The sequence below is a fragment of the Maniola jurtina genome, chromosome 3 (genome assembly GCF_905333055.1).
Source record: "Maniola jurtina chromosome 3, ilManJurt1.1, whole genome shotgun sequence".
Classification (NCBI taxonomy): domain Eukaryota; kingdom Metazoa; phylum Arthropoda; class Insecta; order Lepidoptera; family Nymphalidae; genus Maniola; species Maniola jurtina.
This window is the reverse complement of record NC_060031.1, coordinates 16350036-16367472: the sequence shown is the minus strand read 5'-3', so window position 1 is coordinate 16367472 and position 17437 is coordinate 16350036.

Below are 17437 nucleotides of genomic sequence, written 5' to 3'. Positions count from 1 at the left end.
TTGTTTCCTTGATAATTGTCTATACTAATATTATGAAGAGTTAGTTTGTAAGTTTGTTTTTAAGGAGTAATCTCTGGAACTTCTGAACCGATTGTGAAAATTCTTTCATCATTAGAAAGCTAAATTATTTCTGAGTGACATACTTGTAGGCTACATTTTATTTTTAAAAAAAAATGAGATTAGTCGTCAGTTATAAATAATGTAGTTGAAGGGTAATCTTAAGGTCTACACTCTACTAAACACTTTCTAATCGGTTTCGCCCGCAGAAAGCCTAATAAATATAAAAAACAAAAAGGTAATGATCCAATGTAATTGAAGTTCTATAAACATAAAAAATGTAACTAAATGTAACTTGATTGGAGGCAGTTATATTACCTATTCAAATTACAATTTTATACGGCAAGGAAATTGCTTACATCTCATTATATTCCCGAAATACCTCAACTTTATAGTGTTGACAAACCCACGACTACATACTCGTACCTAGTTGTGATACAAGTAGGTACCTACCTCACTGAAAGAGGAGGCGTGCTCGTAAAATAACATTACAGCCTTTTTATATACAAAAATCCGCGAACACTGATATACAATGCCAATTATTTTGTTACTACTCAAGCATTCACTACTGTAACATCTGAAAAAAGCGCTAAAATGCTTTATTTTATTAGCGCTTATTATATGATAGTAATATACACAAGCGACTGTCCGTGGCTTCACTTGAAAGCATAACTTCATTTGAATGAAATTAGATATCAGGCTCCGTTGATGTTGGAGGAATCTTCTTAGGTCGTAAGTATAGCTCTGTGGGAGGCACTGTCATAATTAGGTACATTATAAGCTCGTCGTTGAAAAATGGAATAAAAGTAGTGTAGCGGTTATCCTCCGTAATAATGTAATTAGTGCCTACTTTGGAAAACTTGCTACGGACTTTGTGGAAAACATAATGAGTTAGTACCGCAAAAAGTTGCGGCCAAATTGCGATTCGTGACTGGCATAACATCATGTTCCTAATTTCGCGAACTACACTTTTTACGTTCGCGAATTTCGTAACTAACCTATTTCACATATTCGCTTCGCTTCGCTTTTGTGCTCCTATAAAAATACTTTTTTATTCCGAAACAAGTTCGCCCTTAACTGCGATCTCACCTGATGGTAAGTGATGACGCAGTTTAAGATGGAAGCGGGCTAGCTTGGAAGGGGTGTAGAAGTTTGTATTATAGTTATAAGTTAACACTCTCCCTCTCTCTGCATCGTATTTCTCATCACTGAGGGTCATTACTCCTTTTGAATAATTATAATGGTAAGAATTTTCTTGGGATAGTGATTTTATTTATTCTGATACAAGTTGACTGCAATCTCACCTGGTGGTTAGAGATGATGCAGTCTATGAAGCAAGCGGCCGAACCTGGACGGGGTATGGCAATTTTTTATTAAATCCATACCCCTTTGGTTTTTACTTTCACACGGCGTCGTACTGGAACGCTAAGTCGCTTGGCGGCACGGCTTTGGTGGCCCTTGCCACCGTGGACATACTCGACGAAAAAAAAAGGAAGAAAAAACGTTTGGTTTTTGAAAGACGAAACCGTATACTCCTTGTGCTACTAATTACTACTGAACCTTGAAAACGTTTTAAAGTTGGGTAAGTGCAATTAATGCACTAATTAATGAAATAGAAATAATGCCTGCGAAGAACGCTATCTAAAATGTTCAAGTAATATTTTACCGCTGAATCGCTAAGCTTTAATCCTTTGAGCAATAAAAGAGGGAGCCTTAAGATGTTAAGAACGCCTGAGGAGGCAATTAAGAAAAGTGTTAGTTGAGGCTTATGGTTTGCATTTTATTTAAGTGGTCCTTTCCTTGCATCCTGTGGTTTTAACACAGAATCCTTAAGAGTGCCTTTACGGTAAAGAAGACTTAATCCGCAAAAACGTTCAAATAAATAACGATTAAGTCGCATCGTAATAAAGTGCATTTCAGCTCGCCCATCGCTGCGGAAAAAAACGTTTTTTTCTACCGTGTAAACTCTTATCTCTTAACTGTCTCTCCTATGAGATAAGACTTACCTAAGTGAGAGCCGGCGAAGAGGCTCGCCGCTGTATGACCATGTGATCTATGGAGTTCGGCCTGGTTTAAGTCCAGAGCATTTTCAAACCCTAAAAATTCATTTGTACCATCGTACATAAAATAACACTTCTTTTTTTCATGGCGGCCACTAACATTTTTTTTTATTCGTTGTTATTACGGCGATATAAATACACATTCTATAACAATTTCAACTCTCTACTTACCTATTACTGTACATGAGATACCGCTGACAGACAGACAGACAAACTATGAATGAATACATAGTTATATATTTTTATGCGAAAGTGCTCTCCATTTCTTAGCGCTTCGAATAAAAAACGAGAAGGCAAATCCCTTCGTACGTGTTCGCAGAATTTTGACTACATACGGGCATATTGTAGTGAATAATAAATCTAACAGCGCCTATCTCGACCATTTTTTTAATTTTTTTTATTTCAAACCCTTAGCCTATTCAAAGTAAAATATTCATGGATGTATTAAATTACAATTCTTACATAACAAGTAGTTACTTACTTCCTAATCCCATGAAAATATCAGAGAAATGTTTGTAAAGAACATTATTAATTAGAGCGGTACCTTCACATGGGACCCAAAGTCAGACTTAAAATGAAACAGTGAAAAGCATACAGATGGTTTTCCATTTCGTGGAGTACGTGTAGGTAGGTACTATTTACCCATTGGTGATTTAGGCTCCAACTCCAACGAAAATAAAATACCGAATTGCCTGACTTTGCGTTTTACGTCTCATTTCTACTTTATTTTTATTTTCTAGCTAATATCTCGCGGGAACTTTGAAATTTTTCGAGATAAAAAGTATCCTATTTCTTTCTCCAGGGCTCAAGCCAAGTCTGTGCCTTTCTTCTAGATCAGTAACAGATAGCCAGATAATTTATCCAACCCTAGCTTCACTCGGGTGCAATCTTCCCTCCACCTGTTTCCATCCTCTCTCCGGAGGGCCGGGGTTCGATTTCGGGCTCGGACCTTTTCGGAAATACGTGCATTTTAAGTAATTTAATAAAACATTGTGAGGAAACCTGTGTGCTTAAGAGATCTCCATAATGTTCTAAAAGGTGTGTGAAATCTGCCAATTAACATGGTCGACTATGGTCAATCCTTTCTCTTTCTGACAGGAGACCCGTGCTCAGTAGTGAGCCGGCGATGGGTTGATCATAATTACTGACTTCGGAGGTTTTGAGGAGAATTTGCTTTTTCACTTTAATGATATTTCGCAATGTTTTTCATCGACCAATCGTTGCGAATTCCGTAAGAGAGATATTTTGTCGCACTGCACTGATCGTGCTGCTCATGTAACAAATACACCAGAAAATAAGATATCTAGACAGATTTAGGTCAAATATGATAAAATGCGAGCAGGGTGTTTACATTAAAACCAGTTTACGAATCCATTATCATCCTCCATTGTCATTTTGGCGGCAAGTTTTTATGATACTACCATCGATATAAAAAGCCAAAGATAAAAATCAAATTCACCATTATAATCACCATCACTGGTTCAGACTGAAAACGGGTCTCCTCTCAGAATGAGAAGGGTTTTGGGACTTTTGGTTATAGTCCACCACGCTGGCCAACTGATTTACGAGTAGGTAAGTACATACGTCTTATGCAATTAAATATCATTTGCTTTAACAGAGAAGGAAAACATCGTGAGGAAACCTGCGCGCCTAAAAGTTCTCCATATTGTACTCGAAGGTATGTGAAGTCTGCCAATCCACACTAGGCCAGTGTGGCAGACAATGGCCAAACCTCTTCTCATTCTGAAAGGAGACCCGTACTCAGTAGTGGGCTGGCAATGGGTTGATCATGATGATGATGATGATGATGATTCATTTTTATCAGTTCAGCTGATATCGACATCCAACCTTGAGCTGAAAGTTGATATCAGTTTTTCTTTGTATGATAATAGATTTGTATGTCAATGGTCGTAACATCAAAATATCATCATTTATTCCAACTAGATCCCGACTAAGCGTTTGATTTGTTTTTTATTGCGATTCAATGCCATAAGAGCCGCGAGCGCGGAAAAAATGTGATTGATGGACGAAAAATGTGTTTATGAGGGTAATTTCTCCTACTCAGCAAAATTCTGGCGTTGAGAACAGAGTTTTTAGTTTTTTTTACTGACTGATAGGATGCGTCTCTAGATGAAGCAGTTTTTAGGGTTCTGTACACGAAGGATGCCTCCGCTGTCCGTCCGTTCGTCCGTCTGTCTGTCAGCAGGCTGAATCTCGTGACCGTACCTAATAGCTAGAAAATTGCATAACATGTATTTCTATTGCCGCTACAACAACAAATACTTGATAAATAACTCAAAATTTAAAAACCCCCGACACAAAAACCTTTTTAAGAAAACTAGAAAAGAACTGACAACTTTCATACGGCTGAACCGATTTTCTTCGATTATAGCTAAGAACACTCTCGATCAAGCCACCTTTCAAACAAAAAAAAACTAAATTAAAATCTGTTCATTTGTTTGGGAGCTACGATGCCACAGACAGATACACAGATACACACGTCAAACTTATAACAGCCCTCTTTTTGGGTCGGGGGTTAAAAATTCAAAATGGCTGCCTTATAAATTAAAATAAAAATGCAAAGTGTTAATTATTTCTGTACGATGGTCCGGAACCCTTCGGGCGCGAGTCCGACTCGCACGATTTTTTAAAATTGTCTGTTATGTAGATAAACACCATTCCAGCCCGGCTAGCATGGGCAATAGATAAAAATTATATCCCCGATTATATCCACTGATTTGTATGAATGACATCAGTGGATATAATCGGGGATATAATTTTTATCTACTGCCCATGCTAGCCGGGCTGGAGATGGAAATATGGAAATACACTTTATTTATTATCTCTGTCACATACCGTAGAATATAATTAGTAGTACCCTCTAATACTCAATTAAACTGTGTGGTAAGTCAACCCTCTGAAATACAGACTATAATAATAGGCAAAATCCTACAATCCTCATTCAATTCGTCCCTCGCTTGGAACAGAAATAAAGGCTTATAGAATAAGGCTGTAATCGGCTTAACAGTTAAATAATCATAATCAATTTAGTTCCAAGTTACATTAAATAATCTGAAGGATTAACAGAGGACTCTCTGTCGCTCACTCCATATACAAACGTAATTTCATTCTCATTTGAATATTACGCAACCAAAGTTAGTTAAATTTGCAGGCCATGTTTAAGAAACTAACATATTATTTTCTGTGTCTATAATGTTTAGTTTTAAAATTAAGATTTGTATGTACTTATATAACATAATATTTTAGATGTTATGATTGTAAATTAATTTTAATTATTGAAGAATAATTATTACTTAGCTACTTTTAGTAAAATACTCATATTATTAAATGTTTCACACAATAAAGTTATTACTTATATTTTAAAGGTAATCTGGAAAACCACAAACACATATATTAGTTCCAAGAAGTACGTCAGTTTTTGATAGCGATAAAAGCTGAAAATAATTTTTTTTAAGTTTCTATGGTCGGATAGAGTTTCTAAGAGATTTTCGAGAGAGCGAAATGGGCGATTTTTAAAGAAAATAAATAGATGCCTTATGTAAGTATTTCGTCTCTTTACTAATTCTATTTTACACATGTTAGCTTGTGCTGACGACGACGACGGCCAGTTTAAATGCGTAGGTAGGCTAGGTATAATTTCATAGGGTTTGATCGATTAGTATTCAAGTGAGAGTCGATTTACGTTTGTTAGGAGGGCAAAACCAATAAACCCCTATGAATAAACTCGATGGAGCGAGGCAAGGTAACAAAAGATAATTATTTTGTGTCTTCAAGTGAATACACCGGTTTAGATTATTGTGTCCCCGCTCAATATCGCCGCTGGTTAATCGACTTTGATCAACTCATTGTAACCAGATTTAACGCCTCAATTGTCTCGTTAATTAATAAAGCTTTACAAAGAACGCTCGAGTGCCGTTTTAAACTAAATTTTACGGGATAAATTAAACTTAATAATAAATTATAATCAATGTTAAAAAAGCGGTGATAGCCTAGTGGTGGTCGGTTTTATTTTCAGGGCGTTCGGGGTTCGATCCCGGGCACGCATCTCTAACTTTTCGAAGTTGCGTTTTTATGAATTAAATATCACTTGTTTTAGAGGTGAAGGAAAACATCGCGAGGATACCTGCATGCCTCTCAGTTCTCGATACTGTTCTCAAAGGTGTGTGAAATCTGCTAATCCGCACCTAACGCAGGGCCAGCCTGGTAGACTATGGCCTAAGCCCTTCTCATTTTGAGAAAAGACCCGTGCTCAGTAGTAGACCGGCTGGTAATAATGAATCATCGCTTGCGTTGTAAGTCTCCTGAGCATCTCCGGTGTTGAGTGTGTTTTGGAGGATTTGTGTGGTATTTATTGGTTTTGCGTGTTGGTGGTGATACGTCTTACCTGCGTGGTGGCTTGCTTTTCCTGCATTTTAGCATATAACACGTTAAGGGTGTGTAATCAATTTGCCCTTCCTATTAATATGGGTACATTCAAGTCAAGAATAGGCTAGCGCACTCCACCTTAGGCTGCATCATCACTTGGTAGCTGGTCTAATTGTAGCCAAGCCCTAATCTATAAATTCAAAAAAAATGGAGGTAGGTATATAACCGAAATAAAAAGATTTTCTACATGCGAGTTTTTTGTAAAATAAAACCCATATAGCTGAAACGGACGGTAGCTGAAATTTTCCAATAGGTATTGCACAGCTTTCGTTTATTCCCTTCGGGCAAAAGTCAAAACACGTTGCTGACCTGCCCGTACGGTTAGTATGAGATTTTAGTGTCGCCAACTTTAGTAGAATTAGAGCGTTAGATAGAACTCCCTTGCCATTTTCTATCGAACCGCGAGGCATCGTTAAGGTCTGCACTCTAATTGAAACATAGACTCGTACGAATCAATTCGCTTTCTTTTTTCTAATACGTATTGCTAAAATAATTCCTTTCAGCCTTCCGTTTTCACAGCCAATTTCAATAAATATTGGGACCTATAAAAGAAGATTGGATATCTGCATCATCACCTACTTACTATTTGGTGTGACTGCAGTCAAGTGTGTGCCTATTTCGTTTAAAAAAGACCTTCACCCTCTAAAGTCTATTTTACTTTGCCGTTTAAAGTACTTCACCCATCGAACTCTACCAATGTTGTCGAGATTTAAAGTCTCATACTAATCCTGCAGGCGTGTATGACATTGCAAATAAGCCAGCCTTTTCTCGATCATCCAATAAGTAACGGTGATAAAAAAGCTCGACTTTTTGCAAGCTTGCTGCAATAAGACAGGTATGATTGTTTTACGAACCCAATGTTTGTGTTTGGAAATGTTTCAAAACCCAACAGATTTTTTCAGCAGAAATTTTCTTGAGAATAGATACCTACTAAATGATACCTGCTCTCTATCCACATGGATATAGGTATAGTACGCGACGCGTTGAGATGGCAATCGGTGTATGAGGCGGGGGGATGCCCCGCACATCCGCACGTCACCCGCGCTATCTCGCACCGGGTAAGCGCGGGGGCTGTGTGGGTGTGCGGGGCATCCCCCCGCCTCATACACCGATTGCCATCGCGAGCTGTCGCCGGTCGTGGACTATAGTCAACTTTAGTAGGTATACAAAACTTGCAGAAATCGACAGTGACAAAGTGACTAGAAGTTTTATTGATAGTGGATACTGAGCAATAAAAAGTAGTTAGGATTCGGTGACTATCTGATGCGCCATTTTCATTTGCTTGTAACCTTCTCGTAGGATAAAGTTGAAAATAGAAGAACTATAATCTAGTAGAAACATTAGCTTAGCACGAACAAACTAGCAAAGTTCGGTTACCCATCCATTTGAGACTATTCGAAATTGAAGTTGATGATACTAAAATTGTTTTGTGACTCAAACAATTCGTTGGAGCTCCAGCAATCCAAACTTTGTGACTTTCAGCGCATAAATCCTGCCCGCGCACTACAATGGAGTAATTTACAAACTAGCTCTTTGGCGGGGCTTACAGAATTTATTGTGTATCCTAAAGTTCATGCTTCTGATAATTTATCACTTTAGGGCAGTCCGCTATACCTACTACTTAGTGCTCTATCTCACTACGACGCGATGCCGGGCAACAGACGCGCTACCAAAAAAATGTATGTAAACTTCACGTGTTATACGCTATAGGCATAAAACTTACAATGCATTAACTCACAACCTATCTTTTTGGCGGAGCTTACAGAATTTTGTGTTCTAAAGTTCATCCTTGTAATAATTTATCACAGCACAGCGCGCAGCTTTATGTTGTTTGCAGAAAAACATAACACCAGAAAGTTAGCTTAGCTGAGCGCAGCACGGGGCAGCATAGCTCGATGATGTTTGCTCGCCCTAATAGAGTTATTTCGGTCACTAATACAATTTAAGTGGTGTTCAACTTTTTAATCACTTCGCCAAGTAAATCCGAACGTCACTGACACTCCGTCCTACGAAGCTGTTTAATTGAATTTATTTGAAACAAAACCCCTTCGGAATCCTCACAGACTCGGTCAATATTTATTCTTAGGACAAATTAAATTTTTGAGTGAAACGTAATTTAATCTTCGGATTCATCGAAATATCTGATTACATTTCAAAGCAGCAAATCATCAAAACAATTTTTTTGTTGGAATCTCTTGCTCTTAAGACTAAATAGATTAGGAGGGCGTAGCTCGGGTGTTAACCTTCATGCGAAATATTACGTATAGAGATTTAAGCTTTGGGCTGATAGAAGTCATCACCACCTCACTACCCTTATTATAAATGCGAAAGTGTGTCTGTTTGTAGCTTTATCCTTCAGTCACTTTGCAATGGAGCTATGGATCTACATGTTTTTTTTTGTATGGCTAAAGTTAAAGACCTGGAGAGTAACATAGGCTACTTTTTACCCTGGAAAGTTAAGGAGTTCCCACAACATTTTTAAAAACCTAAATCTACGCGGGCATAAGTCTAGTTTTATAAAGTATAGTATTGACATGCATACCAAGTACCAACGTACAGCTGTTATTGTATCATTATCACCAAACTATCGCCGGGCCACTACTGAGCACAGGTCTCTTCTTGGAATTAGAAGACTCGACGCTATACAGTGTGTATCAAGAACGCTAGCAATAACACCCCTCTTTTTGGGTCGGGGGTTAAAAATGAAGACAGGTGATAGTACTTAAGCTCTGGTTTCCTCCAAAAGCGGTGCCATCATGTAGCGGCCGTAATACAGTGGTGAATGACGTCACTAGAACGTTGTCTATGTAAACAATATGGCGCGGTTTCCTAGATAACGGTAATTGACACCGTAACGTCAAAAAGCGGTACCGCCATTTGCATAACGGCCGTCTTGTCGGTGTCAAAGTGTGTCAACGTTTTTTTCATAGCGGTGAAGGTATTTTCAAGCGTAATATTAATTTTCGTGCCATTTTAAAATATTTATTGTTCAAAATGAGTTTCATCAACTGGACCAGCGAGGATGATGAAATTTTAATTGATTTTGTGCGGGTTCATGATGTGCTATATAATGTAAAACATAAAGACTAGACTATTTTCTATAGACGTCTTCTGATGATTGTTCATCTTCCAAATATACGAGTAACGCTAAATCAAGTTCGTCCATTTTCAACCATTGACACGTACTTTGTGGTCTGTTCACCGTAATAAAATGGTCAATGCAGACTCCAACATTCCACATGTTTACGGCCGTCTTTTTGCGGTCATCATATTGCGTCCGTTTAAAAACGACACCGCTGTTGGAGGAAACCAGAGCTTTACTGATAAAAAGAGATTATATGTTGCATTGGCTTTCTTTAAGGGCTAAAATCATTCAACGAATAATAATATTATTACCTTATTGTTTGGAACATGAATAAAGTCGGTCGTAAGGGCTTTTCTGTCTGGGCGGATAAGGGTTCCGCACCTGAGCGCCAGACGACTGAGATTAATGGTGGGCTTCCACCGAGCGCGGCTCTTGAACTTGCGCTGTTCCGTGCCTCCCTGTACTTTAGGGCGTTCCGAACTTAGTGCACTTGTAATGTAAACATACCATGCAAGCACTCTTTGTTTGACGTTTGTTGACCTTTAAACGGCAGAGATAAGCTTTCATGCAAAGATCCTGTATTCAAATCTTCAAACTTAAAACATGTATTCAAGTTGATTAAAATTTTTAAGTTTAAGACTGAGCCGTTGGATACAAGCGGCTCAAGACCATGGCAAGTGAAACTGTCCTCAAGAACAAGAGTCCTATGTATACTTGTGCAGGACGTCTATTGATTGATGACAACGAGGACTCATATGAAGGGTAGTACATAGCAACTTCAGAGGTTACCGAACAAAATTTAAACTAAGTACAGTACTGCCACTCTTATAATTCGCATCGGTAAAATTCATTGCGCAGAATTGTAAGCGCAACCTAACGCCCGACTCAAACCAAATGATACACCAATGGAATATAGACCTTAATGTTTGAAGTTAAGATTTAAACACAACAACAACAGAGACTCGTGTTATCTCATTTATAATTCGCGCATACAAAAAATGGTACGAAGACAACAACCGTGGACGAACGCGCGCTACTATATTATTTTCTATAATATTTTCGCGTGATTCAAAAATAAGATTTCTGCACAGGTACATCGGCGTAACTTATAAAAGCTTAATTGCAAGAGTTGCAATAAGAATTTACCTCACTGCATTTCGAGATAGCATAAATCCAGGTCATTTGGAGAAATGCCAAGTAGGAGCTAGGTACGCTATCTCTGCGCTAATTCCGTGACGATAAGATAAGCTTAGGACTTTGATTTACACCCAGGTTAGATTTCTACAAAGGTTTCATTCCGAGATAGTCAACTTTTATGAGTCATTTACTACCTGAAAAGGCTGAATACCTCGAATTCATTGTAACATTATAATTACGTGTTATTATAATACTACATTATACTAGCCCTCGGGAGGACCTATGATTGATGGACATGGGGCAGTCCGTCGTTCACAGTGTGGCTCCTTAGGTTGGTTCGTGTGCTGTGGTTCCAGCATGCAAGGTGTTTGGGAGCACGTAGTGTCCCAGAGGCGGACATCAGCTGGCGGAGTAACGAGGCGTTGTCAGCCCCTTGTACTCCGTCATCAGCGGAGGGATGGAACTTCCTGAGGTTTTTAGTCGGTAGGAGTCCGACACAACCACTGTGCTCCCCCGTGGCTAGTGGTATAGATGACGGATTTTCCTCACGAAAAAAAAAGGCCACTAAAATGGAACATGGACCACTTATACGCCAAAATTACTTAATTAACGAAGGTGCGGTATCTAGCTACCCCAAGTAAGTTCTACCGGTTATGTTTACACTGAAAGTTACTTCAGCATGAAGCCACTGCACGTTAAGGGGATGTTAATCAATCGAGGGAAATTAATGGACCACAAGACGGAAAACTGTCGCAAGAGTACTTACTTACGGATTTCTGCAAAATAAGTGATATATGTGTTGCTTCATAAACGTGACCTCATTTATAAAGGAAGGTTCCTTAAATATACTCTTAGCGACGATAATAAACGGCAATTTCACAAAACTTCAGCCGTGTTTTTCCTTGATTGCTGTATAAAGTCAGCTTTTTACAGTACAAAACAGACATGCTATAAAGTTTTTACACTGCCCCAGCAGCCATCGATTCTGCAACAGACATAATTGCCTGCTCACTGTCAATTAACTTGCTAATTCTTTTAGAATTTTTATCAAAAAAATTTACTTTCCTCATTACTTTCTTGGGGTCATCGGTCCATCAGGCTAGAGGTCACCTACGCAACCATTCACGCAAAGTCATAAAAACAATTTTCGATAATAATTTTTGTAAGCCCCCATATTTCTTGCAATAAGCAATAAAAACATGGGTGGTAGATGCCTTACCGATCTAGTAACTGCGATAGTACGATAAATTCTAGCTTTTCTCATATGCGAGTATATTTTTGATGACTAACACGCCAGTCGATAGTTTATGGAGCTATAAAAGCTATAAAACTAGTAACATCAGCTGTAAAGCCCTATCTGCAGCCACTGAACCATCAAATACGTATAATTTTTATCAGTTACCCATGATATAAAATGAAAGGAGTCAAATAGGTATGAGTTTGTCACAAAAGATTCAGTCAAATAGTAATAACAAGTGTAAATTAAAATTTGATAACACCCCCGACAAGTGAAGGTTACAGTAACTAGAAAAGAGCTGATGACTTTCAAACGGCTGAACCGATTTTTTTGGATTATAGCTAAGAACACTCTCGATTAAGCCCCACCTTTCAAACAAAAAATAAATTAAAATCGGTTTAGGTTTGGTGAGTTTAGGTGCTACGGTGCCACAGACGGATACACAGATACACACGCCAAATTTATAAAACCCCTCTTTTTGGGTCAGGGGTTAAAAACACGATTCAAACTGCCTGCCATACAAAACGTACATACGCGTGTTCACTCATTCGTATTTTTACAATACGTATTTGATGGATTTTTGACATAAAAAATAAAAATACTAATCGTATTTTTACAAAAACGAATTCAAATTGAATACGATTGAGTGCACAAACGCTCAGGGTCCAGAAATTATAAGGGTATCTTGTTTTATTAGAGAGCCGTAAAAAGTTCTAAATGAATTATTCAAGTTAAACCAAGAACCAAATAGGTACACAATCAGTGTGAGAGGCAATCCAATTATGAATTGATCGTTAATCCAATTCCGATATCTCTGGTACCGAGCCGTGATGGATGAGGATACGCCTCCGCAACTGATCAGCAACAGCTGAGGCTTACCAGAGATGTAAACTGATTGATGAAACTTTACCTACAGCCATAATCACTCAAATACATTAATCAACGTCAAATTACATTATTTATTGTCATAGAGATAGTATAATACGTTCATGTTTATTGTACACGTTTTGATTGTCAATTGTTGGATTTGTTAGATAATGCTTTTTAGGGTTCCGTACGCAAAGGGTAAAAACGGAGTCCTATCAATGTCACACTGCTGTCTGGTCTGTCCGTCCGTCCGTCTGTGTGTCACAGCTGCACTGTCTCTAGCTCGTAGACTAAATGAGTTGCAAACCTGAAATTTTGTGTTTGGTGTAGGACGTTGACACAAAACCAAATATTGAATTAGAAATTCAATTTAATTATTTTTCAGAGAGGCTCCCATACGTGAAAAAGGAGCCGAAAAAAATTTTTTTTTTCTTATCCTAGCATGCGTGTAGAGTATCATCGTTTAGAGCTCAGTGACTAGAGTACGCATGTTTTTTATTTATTTTTGTGACGGGGGCTATCTCAAAAACTAAACTAGTGAAATTGTTCCTATCCGTATAGGAATATGAAGTTTTGTTATATTATGTACCATATACTGTATTTAAACAAGAAATACTAAAAACAACGATTTCATAAATAGTTTGTAAGCTATGACCAAAACAAACGAACATTTTTTTGGATTTTCTTTCACAGTTTATTGGGACGTTCTAGCTCGGAATAAAAAAAGTTTCATGCACCCAAAATATGATGTTCATAATTATGTACGGAGCCCTAAAAGAGCAGTTGCTCAGTTTTTTTTTTCTAACGAGGAAAATCCACCATGGATACCACCGGCCACGGGGGAACACAGTGATTATGTCGGACTCCTACATCTTGGCAGGGTCCATCTGCCCAAGCTTTGCTCTTCCTCCCGGACGTATCCGAGAGGGACCCGTAACACTCAGGTACACGGGGATGTTACCCCTGTACCCCTGTAAGATAATGCTTATTTCAACTTAACAACAAATTACATACTAAAAAGTTATATAAAGTCGTACGTACAACGACACAGTAAAGGCTAATGAATGAGCTAAGTAATGTGAACGGTCTACGGGGAAATGGACCACCTCCATAAACCCTAATGTAATGCTGACGCTCTTATTATGTCCTAATCGTCTTTCTTCATAGCGCTCCCTTGGCTGGAGATTAAAAGACGCCTTCACAATAGACAGCGTTAACCGTGCGTTAGCAGACTTCGTAGAACCAAGATGGCACCGCAGCAAAATATATATTTTATATTACGTGTACTTCTACAGTGGGTTAGTCACAAAAATTTTCAATAAACTTCAAGAATAACTCTCAAATACATTTTGATTATTTTTATTTCGTTGAAAGTTAGTAACAGTCTGAATATTTAGTATTGAAGTAGAGATCAAAATATGCATGCTGTGGTAAATACATACACTATTGATAAACGCATCGGAAGCAGGTATGAGATTTAAATTTCCTTCTATAATATTACGTGCCTGAGAAGGAAGGTTGCGGTTACAAAATTAATGCAATATTTCAAAAAAATATATTACTTTCTTACTTTTCATTTCTGAATTCTATAATAGTAGCAAGAAAAATACTGTTTCGTAGATTAAGAAACTAATATTATAAAGTTAGTTTATTAGAACAGAATAACAAAGCTTTTCATCAAATGAACTTTATCAGTGTGCTTTTGAATAGTTAAGTGAATCTAAGTACCACTATTCTAAATGAGAAGAATCAACTAGAAAATCGGTGGTTGCTCTTTACAAACAGAGACCAACGCTCGGCTCACATAATACATATGAGTATAACCTTTCGCGCTGTTATCGCGCGGTTTCATTCAAGCAATGTGAAGGCACCCTAACATGATCTTAAATGGAAGAAACTCGCTAAGTAATTGAAAATCACCGCGGATTGTAATAAGTGGCTTGATTAATTTGCTGAATAATTAATTTTAATTGAAACCTCCCAGACGACATTGTCTCAGTACTAAGATGAAGGCGATAGCGAAAATTAACTTGCGAGTAGAAAATAAATTATAATAATTTTTCTTCGGTAATAGGTATTACATTTATTTTAATTTTAGCTTTAATATGTCTAAAAGCAGAGAGAGCCTAATGATTAAGATCGATCCCCTATTTGGAGGGTCCGGACTTCGCTTCCGGACTCCCCAAGTTTGGAAAACTTCACATACCTTTGACAACTTTAAACTTGTGTGCATGTGACTTTTATCAAGATATTTTCAATGTAACAAAAAAGAGAAGGTTCTCACTTCGACTTTCATTTTTTCTACTTTCATATTATATTCGGTGCATCGCCGTGCTAGAAAACTCATTGGTGACAAAGCGCCTGATCAAGCGTGAAAGTTTGGAACATCGGCGCAAAATTGTCTGTATATCGATATTCTACAGAACAACTTTAGACCTGGTTTCTCCTTCACCTTTCTACCATCGCACCGCAAGGCATCTTCAAGACACATAGTGGTGAAGGTCTGTTCCCAAATGGAAGGACACATCAAAGCCTCTTCGTTTCTAATTTGAATATTTCGCTCCACTTTTCAAGTCCTTCAAGTCAAAAGAGAATAGGCATCTTCTAGGCCAGTGCACTCCATCTTATGTTGCATCATCACTGGTCTGATTGCAGGCCAGCGCTTGTCTATAAATTAAAAAAAAAACCTCATTTTAAAGCAAATAAAATGACTGCTCAAAAAACCAATATCTATCCCATTAAACTAGATTTATTCGCTTACAAGTTGTATATATTGCTGGCTTAAGGACTGAGATAGTACTTAGACTGTATCTGTTCTGTTGTAGAACACAATCTGCCAGACGACAAGGATTAATAGCACGATACCAGCATTCGCCTTAAAAAGGATGACGACCTCTACGATATAATAATGAATTTAATGCCTCACAATCATCACAATGGCCTCAAATTAATTAAAACACACAAAATTGAAATCCAAAGCCATACTAATGTGATGAATGCGAAAGTTACTGTTTGCTTATTAAGTACCTTTTCGCGGTTCAACTATAACTGTACATACCTATTATCTTGACGAAATTTAGCCTAGCTTGCATCCTGGAGATGGAAATAGGATACTTTTTATCCCAGAAAATCAAAGGGATTGAACGGGATACTCCTATACACGGGAACGAACTCGCGGCATCCCAGTAAAATAAATGCAAAAATGTGTCTGTCTGTATGCCTGTTAGCTTTTCACAACATTTCTGTTTAACCAATTCTGACGTTTGGTACAAGCTTGCGTCCCAGAGACGGAATAGCCTACTTTTTATCCCGGAAAATCAAGGAATTCCCATGGGGCTTCCAATAACGTCTCTCGGTTTTTCGAACTATGTGCCCTACCCATTGCTACCATAAACTATGACAGTTATTCTGGTTCTTCTACGGATCTACTCATTTCTGATTTGATTACGTAGAGAAACTCGCCCGTTATGTGACTGAGCTTTCTTATGAGACCCATATTTAGTGGCCATGTCTCAGATCCATATATCATTACTGGTAACACGGACTGTTCAAAAACTTTGGTGTTCAAGCACTAAAGAATTTCGGACGAAAAGACATCTCGAAGCATCTCGAACACTGCCTACCCGAAGTGGATTCTATAGTTAACTTCTTTTTTTGTGAAATCGGATCTTACCTTGGGGGTTTGATATAATTTGATTAATTTAAAACTGTAAAAACATAACCATAAATAGTTAAATAAATAGTTATAAAACTTGCGAACTGCAAGAGCATCTGTTTCCACCCGGACGTCAGCACGACAACAGAAGTTAATATACACCCAGTTATTTCACCCCCGGTCAGTTTCAACTGAATTTACACAGTTCAAACTTGTTTAAACAGCAGTTGGGAAGTATCCACACTTGAGCGACTTCGCTAAATAAACTTAAACGATATTAAGAAATTCTCAACTTTGTAAAATTGCTTTTTCCCAATCGGTTAACCGCTAAATACCTAGTTAAACTTTGGAAGTTAGTATTTAATAAAGAAAGCGATACATTATAAAGAAAAAGTAAAAGCATTACATACTTTTTTGTATTCGGTACAAAAATTAAGATTTAAAAAAGGCCTTATCATAAATAAAAGATAGAAATATTAAAGTATGTAAATATATTATATCCCTACCTGTTTATGATTCAACACAGGTAAAGTAAATTTAGGGTCAGCTATTAAAAGTTGTAACTGACTGACAGCGGTAATAAAGACCTTCTAAACTTTGGACGTGTTTCCACGGATTACCGCACGACACGACAAACTAAGATACGACTTCGAACGTGATATACATTAACATGCTACTAGTTCACGTTCGCCGACTTATCATGTGTCTTGAATTTAATCATCGACAATTTCTGGCAATCCAGCTTTACTTAAGAAGTTGCAAAAGTTAAGGATTTGCAAAACTATTGGATTCAGCCATTTCTAAGGGAAATATAATATTAAAATGTTATTGTTGTATGAGTATCGTTAGCCGTATGATCGTTAGCAAGCGCATGTTTTGTACATCAGCTATCT